The sequence below is a fragment of the Myripristis murdjan genome, chromosome 21, assembly GCF_902150065.1.
Source record: "Myripristis murdjan chromosome 21, fMyrMur1.1, whole genome shotgun sequence".
Classification (NCBI taxonomy): Eukaryota; Metazoa; Chordata; class Actinopteri; order Holocentriformes; family Holocentridae; genus Myripristis; species Myripristis murdjan.
In genome coordinates, this window is record NC_044000.1 from 20,347,704 (window position 1) to 20,358,526 (window position 10,823).

General features: G+C 43.0%; 1 protein-coding gene across 1 annotated transcript in view; it reads left to right on the plus strand.

Annotated features, from left to right (window-relative positions):
* The window catches only part of arhgef7a (Rho guanine nucleotide exchange factor (GEF) 7a), a 39,113-nt gene extending 29,459 nt beyond the window's left edge, over window positions 1-9,654 (plus strand). Inside the window, exon 22 of the transcript XR_003930278.1 lies at window positions 9,629-9,654. The gene's annotated coding sequence lies outside the window, so the exon portion shown is untranslated. The remainder of the gene's footprint in view (window positions 1-9,628) is intronic.
* The last annotated feature ends 1,169 nt before the right edge of the window (window positions 9,655-10,823 follow it).

Consider the following 10,823-nt stretch of genomic DNA (forward strand, 5'->3'; position numbering starts at 1 on the left):
TGCTGGCGGTGCTGGTCAGTACAAGTGGCTGGCATCCGGAGCCTGGTAATCAGGCTGTGGGCAAACTGGGTGGCAGCGCTCCGAATCGTTTGCTGGAGATTATCCCAAAATTATCCATGAATTATCCCCCGGAATTACGCCATTCCAGTCAGGCCTTGTCCATTGATGGGAGTGGGAAGAGGGAGTGTTGGAAGGAGTGTGTGTATCTGTGAGTGTGTTAGGGGAGATTTGGATGGAGTAGTGTTAGAGTGTCTGTGCCATGGAGCGTGCATTTCTGTGTGTGTGTGTGTGCTCTGTAATGATTCTGGCAGTGTTAGTACATTGGGGTAATGGAGCATGTTAATCCACATCAAACAGCCATTAGCTGCAGATTTGACTCATAAAACTGTCACTAGTTGCAGTGAGAGGAAGAACACACGACTAACATGCGTGTAGCAACCTGTCTGCTTTTTTTTTTTTTTTTTTTTTAACCGTTTTACTCTTGCAGTTGCTTTGCTTGCTTTGCCTGCCAACCAGTCTTTGCAGGTGCCAGCAGATATCTGAGTCTTTCATCTAAACCAACAGAAGTTTGGTCCCCCAGCGCTCTGACGCCATCAGAAACTCACATCTGCAGCAAACAGCTCCAGCTGTGCATGTGGACATTTCTGAGAGAGCCCCATTGTGCCACCATATACGGAAGATATGGTTTTTGAGATATTTTGGACCAATTTATTTGATTAAATTATTTGCTGCTGCATCACACCTCACTTTCATTAAAGTCTGGGACTAGTTGCCTGTTGGTCGGTGGCCACTGGAGCCCCAGGAGGATAAATGGGGCTGGTGAAGCTCACTGTGGTAAGTGTTCAGTAAACAGGTCAGTGAATGGGCCTTCCCAGGCTCAATCTGAGCTATTTTCTGACTGAGAACACAAATTATCTTCCACATTTGTTCCGTAAACGGCCCACCAGCGGTGTGGCCTCCAGGTAGTTTGTTATGGTTGTGTTTGTGTGCTCGATCTCAGCTGCTTGTGCTTGTGCCCCTCTCAAGGTGGGATAACTGGGAAACACCCCACACCCATACACCACCATACACTCTTCACCAACCAGTGCTTTTAGCAGACCAAAACAGATGCAGGTACCCTACAAATCCACTTTTAGTGCACATGTGGGTAAATACTCATGGGTATTGACAGTATATAAAAGTTATTGTTTACCTACCTACCTCGCTGATGTTGACATATTTTTGTGTAATAAAAAGGATGTGGATTTCAGACAGTAGTTGTTATCAATAACAGTGATTCTTGAGATTTTATCCTGGGTACTCAATTTAGTCTATGTGGCTTTTAAGTGTCGCTACATCAGAAAAGCGAGCTGATTCATCTTAAATGTCCTCTCACAAATAGAGTGTAACTGTAAACAATTTTGGACAACTTGTCTTTGCTTGTTGTGGGATTCAGTTGAAGTTTTTGCAGTGAATGTGGCCCATAAGTGATGCCATCAGGAGGACACTGATTCATGGCTAGACTTAATTACACACAAGTGTAAATGGAAAATATGCACGGCTCAAAGGTTCAGTGCAAGATGCAATTGGGGAAATAAGGTTGCCAAGTTAGTAATCTGCTGTAATACTTGTGAGAGTAAATTAAGTTTTCTAGAAGTTTAAATGAACAGACATAGAGACACATAGGATATGAAGATATTTTATGTTTTTAATATCATTTGATCATATTATGTTCACTTGGTTATTATTTTTCTTTTGTTATTTCATGTAATTTCCTTTTTCCTTTATTTACCTGTTATCTTGCCTTTTATTTGCTTTGGCAACATATATGATATGCAAGTAAAACAGAGAGAGAAAGAGAGAGATGCTGTTGCTCTGCTGTGCTGTCTAAGGAAGAGCTGTGCTATTATCTGCATGTTTATGTATACCCATCACTTGTTTGTCACTGCCTTTCATGCACTTTTTCATTCTTTTTTTTGCACTTAAGCTGCAATAAGCATTTAATTTTGTGCAAGGTGCTTCCAATCTTTCATTTTTGTAATTTGTTTTGTAGTTCTGAGGTAGGATTAGACTCGCAGGGTGGTCTGGAGGTCTAGAGGTGGACAGGCTGCTTTTCAACTTTTTTTCTATAATTACATTTTTCAAGTTAACTCTAGCTACCGGCTAATTGCAGAGCTGAGCCATAGAGACAGTTTAGCATATGGGCTTCCAGTGCTGTCACCCATCCTAGAACAAGGATAGATGGAGGAACAAGTCACGCTGAACCACTGAAGCACACAGATTCAAGAATAGAAAACGATTAGACTTAAAAATGGAGAACGGATGAAAGTGGGGAGCACAGTGGAACAGACAGCAAGGAGGAGGAAAATGATGAAGGATGGAGAGGCAGAGAGAGGGAGAGGCCGAGGTGGTGAAAGGTTAAGTGCTCTTTTTTGGATGCTGTACTTCCTGCAGGGCCTTGTTCCTTGACCTGCTGGTCAGAGGAGGGAGGTAAAAAAGGGAGCGAGGGGGGGAGGGAGAGAGGGCTAAAAACCGCATGTGTCAAGGTGAGAGGTGGAAGGGCTAAAATGGGAGGAGGAGTATTTGCCTCTGGCTGATGGAGAACAACAATTGGACACACAAGCAGGCATATAGGCATGGAGGCGCACACACTCACGTACACACACACTTAGAGCTACGGTCCCAGCAGGCTATGAACTTCAGTGCAGTTGTTGCCATGGCGATACACTGAGTTGCTGACCCCCCGACTCCATTTTTCCCGCCGCTGGGCTATTGAAAGAGATGATTGACAAGTGTCCAAATGTCAGCCGACCCAGCCGGCCACACAGATAGGGGGCCAGCCATTTTATGTTACTTTCACTCACAGGGAGAAAAGTGTGTGTGCGTGTGTGTGTGTGTGTGTGTGTGTACACACACGTGTCATGTGTGCATATGTTTGCATGACAGTGTGCTTATGTGTGTGCTGGTACATGTGCATGATTGAGTGAATGCATGTTAGTATGACTTTAAGTCTGTGAATGTGTGTTTGTATGTACAGTATGTGTAATATCTCTGCGTCTGCGTATTTACCTGTAGCTAAATGAGCACTGAGACGGTAATTGCAATTAAGTGCAAATCCATCCTGATGGCTTATGCAACTACAAAGCACAGTTTGAACCTAAACACACACACACACACACACACACACAGCACTGTATACATATGTAGTCAGGCATATACTGGCTTGCACAAAGAAAGGCTGCAAACAAAGGCCTTTTGTATCCGGGACAGGGTCGTATATTCTGTCTGTCTTTTGAGCTGGTCTGATAACCCATTCACACATGGTCAGTGAAAGACTGTTTTGGCTCTGCTATGTGCAAATGTATCCATGTATCCAAACATAGGACTGAGTGAGTCTCATGTAAATATCACTGCGTTGTCAGATATGCAGTAAATTCACATCTGGAAGACAGAAGAAGGAAGAGTTACACTGTGCACTGTGAGTGTGTGCATTTTCTGTGCTTCTGTACCTGTTTTTTTTTTTTTTCTTCTCTCTCTCTCTCTCTCTCTCTCTCTCTCTCTCTCTTTCTCTTGCTCTCTCTCTCATTGTCCCCAGCTTTAGAGGGATAGCTCTTATCTTGATCACCCACAGCCACACATTAACCTTTCCTCCCTTATCTCTACACTGGTCATTAGTGCCGAAACCCTTAACGTCCTATTGACAAGGGGCACAGAACTCTGCATCTACGCGTGCGTGTGTTTATGTGTGTGAGCGCGTGTGTGTGCAAACACACATATATGAATGTGGGTGCGCAGGTGTGTTTGTGTGTGTGTTGAGTTATTGTGGGTGACATGTGGTTGAGATCTGCTGAGTTAGTGATCTGAGCCGATAACATTATTAGCCTGAGAGAGAGAGAGAGAGAGGGAGAGAGAGAGAGAGAGAGAGAGAGAGGTGTAATATTACTCTGAAACACATTTAGCATTAAGAGTCATCATCGCCAACAAGAATTGAACTGTTGATCACAGACATTGCGCTTTTCTTTCAAGTATTTAATGACATGAAGCCACTCTCAATAATTATATAACATTCAGCTTCCTTTGTGAAACATATTTGCACAGTGTGGCGATCTAATTCATAGAGTCAATGCATAATATATTTACAATAAGGCCTGATTCACTCCACTTTACACCTACCTTTTGCACCGCTAGATGGACTGAAATCTATGCAGCCAAGTGTAATTACTCAAAAGATATAGGCAACAATTTTGCTGGGATGGACGTTCATCAAAGTTTATGTTACACACTGAGGCCACGGAGGAAGTACTGAGGGAAAATGAAGTATGCTCTCTACCTGTCATGTGACACTGTTAGTGCCGAATGTGTTTCTCCCCTTTGCTGGAGGCACAACATTATGTGGCGTTTCAGCCAAACAGCTGTCAACAGCAAAAGTGTCTCGCAAATCAAATCAATTGAGTCATGGGATTTCTTGACATGTAGCAATCAAATCAGGCTTGACAGAAATATTCACATCTGTGGGAAAGAGTCCCTGTCAGTCTTTTGAGTGCAGAGAGAAAATGACAACAATCAAATATGCACTTAAAGCATTCATTCATTCATTGTCTTTACCCACTATTCAGTATCATAGGTGTTTACGTAAATGTTACTTAAAAAAATATTTAATGCAGTGAAAAATATGTTTGTGACAAGTGTGTGTGCTGCAGACATGAGACCAATAATCATTAAAATCTCTTTTAATATGTCTGAAAAAAGCCAATCCCTCAGCATCTCATAATGCACATCATTGAGAAATGCAGCCATTTAAATGGAGAGATGTAGCTCCCTGTCTCTCTGCCTGCCTGTCTCTCTCTCTCTCGCTCTCTCTCTCTCCCTCTCTCTCTCTCTGCTTCTGTCTGTCAGTGAGACAGACAATCTAACAGGTTAAAAGAATAATTGCATCTCTATTTGCCACAAACAGCCTCTCCTCCGTACATAATTACATCCACACACACATTTACACAGACGCACTATCACATACTGACACACACTCAGAGAGAGAGAAAGAGAGAGGGAGAGAGAGAGAGAGAGAGAGGAGAGAGAGAGTCCCTGCACTAATATTTAGGTAGTAACAGTCATGCATTTGAGTGAACCCTCCTCTTGTCCTCCTCTCCAACACCAAGCACTGTTCACGACCGGCACTCACCGAGAGAGAAATACACCCCGCAATGACCCTACTCATCTTTTTATGGGTGTGTATGTACATGTTCTGTGTGTGTGTGTGTGTGTGAGAGAGAGAGAGAGTAAGAGAGGGAGAGAAAGAGACAGAGATTGTGATAGACTGATAGATTTTTTCCCCCCTTTTTGTGCATGAATGTGGCAACATAACGACGGCACCAGCCTCCAAAGTGAGTTCATTTTTGTGAGGTAATATATAAAATATTTACATTCCTGTGCACTATAGCTAATGGAGTTAATATTATCAGTGACAGGAAGCGTTTATTTGTAGCTGTATATTACCATAATTGCTATATTATTACATGACAGGCATGCCACAGAAAAGAAACAATGCATCTCTGATTAACACCACGAGACGATTTCTGAAGCTCGGGGAAGATTTGGGCTGTTTCATGAGGGAAACCATCGAGGTAGATTTACAGTTTGCAGGCCAACACAAGCTGCAATCTATTGATCTGGTGATTATTATTTGTTGTGATTCCACCCTGTGAGTTAGTGCGGCAGTGTCTGGCCTGGGGCGTTGGTGGCGCTGCTGCTACATTGTGATTTACAGCCGCCGCAGCCACCGTTGAATCCACCCACGACCCGGCATTACATTAGGAAACATTATCTAAATACTCAACGAAGTGAAATTGAATTTAGAACTCCTTTTACCCCCACCACCCCGTCCCCGGCCGTCCGATTGGCCTGCTCCAGGATGCCATTCTCTCCTTATTGTTGGAGCTGGGAGAGCAGGATCCTCTGCCCCTCATCCACTCTCAAATTGAATCAGCCTCAATTTGACCTTTTATGTACCAAAATATGCTACACACTCCGGGACTACAGATGTACAGTATAAGTGTATGCAAGCACCAAAGATGTGTCTGTGTGTGTGTGTGTGTGTGTGTGTGTGTGTGTGCGTGTAATGCGCCCATGTGTGCTCCCATGTCAGCTTGCATTGCTTACAGTGAAGTGGGAGACAGCATCTTCTTATTTGCCACAGAATAGACCAATTAGTGTGTAGCAGGGCGTTAGCAACAGAGCAGGAACCCATGTGAATGTGTCATTGATTAGCAGGATTTGGCTAATCATCACATCTCATAAACTCACCCGCTAATGTCAGCTGGATCTCCTAAAGTACGCCTCCTTCTCCTCTCTCAATCTATCTCTCCATCTCCTTGCTCTCCTTCTCCTTTCAGCTCCCTCTTCCCGTCTGTCTTTCCGCACTTCTCTTCTCGCCCATCTGCCTCCGTCTGTAGTCTATCCCTTCCTTCCTCTGTTTTTCTCCTCTCTCCTAAATTTCTTCCTTCCTCTCTTCTCCTTTTTTTTTTTTTTTTTTTTTTTTAAAACTCAGGAGGGTTTGCAGTGGAAGGAGCTAGGCAGATGCTGACTTCCCTCCCTGTGCATCATGAACAGAGAACAAGAATAGAATTAAAGTGTGTATTTTTATTTTTTAGCCTGGAGTAATATCCAACTACAAAATACACATTTTGTCTATTATACAATAATTTTTTTCCTCAAACAGTTTGCATCTACAGCCAATGATAGTATGATATAATTGCTTTTTTTTTTTTTTTTTTTTCCCTTTAAATGTATTAAAAACACAAACAAATAATACAAATGCAATAAAACACCTCACTTCAGCTTATCTTCATATTTACTACAAAACAACCCAGCACGGTGACAAAAATATTAAATGTGATTTATAACAATAAAGTAAAACTAATCAGGGTGAAGTACCATATCCAAAATCTAACTGTATCTAAATGGCCTTGGCTTCCTGTGGTACCGGGCAAAGTCTAATTTTGTAGAAGAAATTTCAGTGTATTAAATTAGAAATGAGTGAGCAACAGCAAGGGTGAAATAAAGTTTATTTGTATTTGAGATATATTATGAAATTCTATATTATAACATCACTGTATACATTTCTTTGTATTACTCAGTGATTAACATGATACCGACAGGTTTAATATTAAATTATGCAGTAAAAATAAAATCAACATTTTATGGCAGATTGTTTTAATACTCTCTTACTCTTAAGTCTCCTTTATCGGTCTGCTTATACGTGTCAGTGTTTTTTCCGGCAGTGCTATTGATTTTGAATTTGATTTAAATATTAAACTGGCCTTATTAATCACAGTGATCACTCTGAGCTGTTTTCGTGTGCAATGTATGGTCAATTTGTCTAAACACGGCTTTATTCATTTATTCACATGAATAAAATAGCATATTTCCTTAAGTTAGTATGTTTAAAATAAATTAAATGACTGAGTCTGCGAAAATCCAGGCAGCCACTCAGGTATTTATCGGTCATGATGCTAACAACAAGAGGAATTCTCCTTGATTTATCTTGTCTCTCTCCTTTTGAATGAAAGAAATCAAATTAGTGGTCTTGGAACTCTGTGTGTTGTGTAATAGGGATTAGTTATCATATTAATTAGCATCTGCTTGACACAGTATGGCGGCCAGCTGGGAGCATGAAGAGGGACATGGTCTATGCGTGTGTGTGTGTGTGTGTGTGTGTGTGTGTGTGTGTGTGTGTAAGGTTGCGGGGGGGGGGAAACATGCAGCGTTTGATTTGTTGTGTTGCTAATGTGACACTGATTATACAGGTCAGAGTAAAACAAAACGGTGAGACGCTGCAATGCTAATACAGACGCTGTGATAGCAGGGTTGTCATTACAAACACACACACACACACACACACACACACACACACACACACACACACACACACATATACACACACACACAAGCTGACTCAAACGCAGATAGACAGATATATGAACACGTGAATGTATACATGTACATGCTCACATTCTTGTGTGCTGTTGTGAAACAGAGGCACACACACACACACACACACACACACCCTGACATATTCAAGGGTCATGGCAAAACATCTCACAATTACTTCAGCAAACCATGGCGTGCCATTTTTTTTTCCCCCCCTGAAAGCTAGACTGTTGCCATGGAGAGAAGAGGTTAGTGTGTTTGACCTATGCTATCATGCTAGTTTTGGTCCCGGAGCTGTAATTTCATATGAGAGAAAAAAAAATATGCGTTTCTCTGTGAATTGATTTATCCCTATGTTTATGAGTAGATAAGTGCAGTGATGGTTAGATGGAGGGTTATTTTCATGGGGCGACTCTTTTGTGTGTATTGTGTTTATCTAGGCCGCTGTTGATGTAGGGAGTACTGTAGCTCTTTTTCTCACAGCAGGGACACTCTTTTGTGTGTGTGTGTGTGAGTGTGTGTGTGTTTCTGTATATGCATGCCCGTGTTTTTGTGTGTGTGAAAGGTGGTGATGGTGGTGGTGGTGGGGGGGGTTGTCTGTGTGTCTGTTTGTCTGTATGTTGTCAGCCTGTACGCCAATCTATTATCCACTGCAGGTTGGGCTAAAGCATGGGAGACATTGTAGTTTATGAAGAGCGGTGCGTGATCAGACTGCCCTGCCACACAAAACGCCATCGGCATGATTAGCGCGTGATGAAGAGAACGGAGCAAAATAAAGAGCAAGAGGACGGACAAAGGCAGAAGTGACAGTCTTAAGTAACACACCGTATTCTGTGCTCTAGTTCAGCCGCCGTGCACGCTGTTACTTTTGATTAAACGGTCAGTTTTCGAGTCCTAATTCCACTCCCAGCACCTGGTGAATAAGTCATCTCATGTGGTGTTTAATGTGAAAATCTTTTCTTCTTTGTCTTTAATCAAATGGAAACTCGGCCAGTGGGACAAGATAATCCCACTTGTTTCCAAAGCTGACTGACTTATTTCCATATTTTTCTGAATCAAGTTTCATTTTTTCTCAGTGCTGGTGGGCTGATCGGCCTTATTCTTCAGTGCTTCAACATAATTGCTCCCGGTGAAATTCTGAAAAAAGTGGGATTATCTCATGCCGCTGTCTGATTTTTTTTTCACTTATTTTAAGAAAATACCACTGAATATGAGACTAAATGCCTTATTAAGACAGATATTTTTTTTTTTCCCAGTGCATTAATAGCAGCCAACTTTGTATTATTTGACATAATTTCACAGCTTTAGACTATATGTGCATGGAGATGACAAAAGAGCAAATGGGGAGACAAGATATTGTTGTCTGTCTGGGTTTTGGATAATTTGCAGGGGGGGGTGGATGTAGGCGGGGAGATGTCAATCATGCATTTGACAGGGCCTTGTATAGGTTGTCATGTTGACCAGCAGATGAGGCGGAGGAGCCTCGGGCCCGGGGTCCACGCAGGGGTCACAGTCTGCCCTGAATGGTCTTCTCGACAGTATAGGGCACAGATAGGCAAGGCGCCGCTGTGAGGAGGTCAGTGCAGGGGTGATCCAATTCCCTGTGTTTGGGCGCTGGGAGATTGTGTGCTCACCTCTGTCAACCACTCCACATACAGGTCAGCAAAATAAGATGGAGAATCACAACAGAGGGGAAAAGGGCTGGTGTATACTGTGTATGCAGGTGTGTGTGTGTGTGTGTGTGTGTGCGTGTGCGTGCATGTGTGTGTGAAAGAAAGCGAGAGACTTGCCATCTGTGTGTGCGCGCATGTGCATGTATGTATAATTCAGTAAGTCACCAAGCAAGAGGTTGCATCTGCCTTTCCTTAGATTTCATCCTCCATCTCTCTCTCTCTCTCTCTCTCTCTCTCTCTCTCTCTCTCTCCCTCTCTCTCTCTCTCTCTCTCAGTGTACTGGACACCAATGTGCCTCTTAGTTCTCAGTTGACCCTTAAAAGACCCTGTGGGGATACTGAGGAGCTGACATTGCTCTTCAACCTGAGGGACTTCCATATTCATTGTTTTTTTTTTCCCCCCCTCTTCCCTTTTTCCATATACCTTATCTCTCTTTCATTGTCCATCTGTACTCTGTCTCTTTCGCTCCCTCACTTCGCCCTCACTTTTCTCTTTCAGTTTCTTCCCTCAGGGATGCGGCTCACCTTGACACCTTGCTCCTAAATGCTGATGATGTTTACGGCGCTCGACGTCGCTCATTCCCCTCGTGGCGCCGTCCTTTTATGGATATAACACCAATCAATCGTGCGTTCGTTCTTTCACATTTTTTTTTTGCTTTACTCGCACTGATTTGGTGCGTCGTCAACAAAGGGTGGAGGTCGAGGTTTTTGTGGTTACAGTCTGTTTGTGTTAAAGAGATGGTTACCCTGAACGTCCTGTACCTGTCAAGGGGCATGAGGGAAGCTCTGAATATTATGCGCATCATGTGGAGGATTGACACAAGTCAGTCACATGTGTCATAAGTCTATACCAGAGAGAAAGGGCCCAGGGTTTCCAGTACGTTTGGGGTGATTGGATATGTGTGTGTGTGTGTGTGTGTGTCAGGAGAACCTCTGGGAAGTACCATCTGGTGGTGAAGGGCAGAAGACCGTTGGAGCCATGCTGCGCTACCCTTGTCAGTGGCAGCTGTGTGTCTGTGTGTATGTGTGTATATGTGTGTGTGTGTGTTTCATGTGTATGTGCGTGCTTGCATATGCGTTGCACTCTGCCTGTGTTTACACTCACATGAACTCAAAGCCAGAGAATGCTGTGGGTTCCTCCGATCAGTGCCGGTCATCGTTTATAACCGACTGATCGCTTCCTGCGGTCTCTGTGGTCTTTCAGCGGTGAACCTCGACTGACTCATACACTCATTTCTGTGGGACA